We start from the raw sequence: 574 nt of genomic DNA on the forward strand, positions 1-574 counted from the left end.
GAATTGCAAGTTTCATGGACTTCCATTGGAAGATCCTCATCAGTTCTTAGCTGAGTTCTTGCAAATCTGTGACACTGTCAAAACTAATGGGGTTGACCCTGAAGTCTACAGACTTATGCTCTTTCCTTTTGCTGTAAGAGACAGAGCTAGAACATGGTCAGATTCACAACCTAAGGAAAGCCTGAACTCTTGGGAAAAGCTAGTCAATGCCTTCTTGGCAAAGTTCTTTCCACCTCAAAAATTGAGTAAGCTTAGAGTGGAAGTCCAAACCTTTAGACAGAAGGATGGTGAGTCCCTCTATGAAGCTTGGGAGAGATACAAGCAATTGATCAGAAGGTGCCCTTCTGACATGCTTTCAGAATGGAGCATCATAGGAATCTTCTATGATGGTCTGTCTGAACTATCCAAGATGTCATTGGATAGCTCTGCTGGAGGATCTCTTCATCTGAAGAAGATGCCTGCAGAAGCTCAAGAACTCATTGAAATGGTTGCAAATAACCAATTCATGTACACATCTGAAAGGAATCTTGTGAATAATGGGACAACTCAGAAGAAGGGAGTTCTTGAGATTGAT

General features: G+C 41.8%; 1 non-coding gene across 1 annotated transcript; it reads right to left on the reverse strand.

Annotated features, from left to right (window-relative positions):
* Positions 1 to 247: 247 nt before the first annotated feature.
* On the reverse strand, positions 248 to 355 carry LOC112739927 (small nucleolar RNA R71). Its single transcript, XR_003170861.1, has one exon. It is a non-coding gene; the product is annotated as a small nucleolar RNA R71 (small nucleolar RNA).
* Between the last annotated feature and the right edge of the window lie 219 nt (positions 356 to 574).

Source organism: Arachis hypogaea, chromosome 13, assembly GCF_003086295.3.
Source record: "Arachis hypogaea cultivar Tifrunner chromosome 13, arahy.Tifrunner.gnm2.J5K5, whole genome shotgun sequence".
Lineage (NCBI taxonomy): Eukaryota > Viridiplantae > Streptophyta > Magnoliopsida > Fabales > Fabaceae > Arachis > Arachis hypogaea.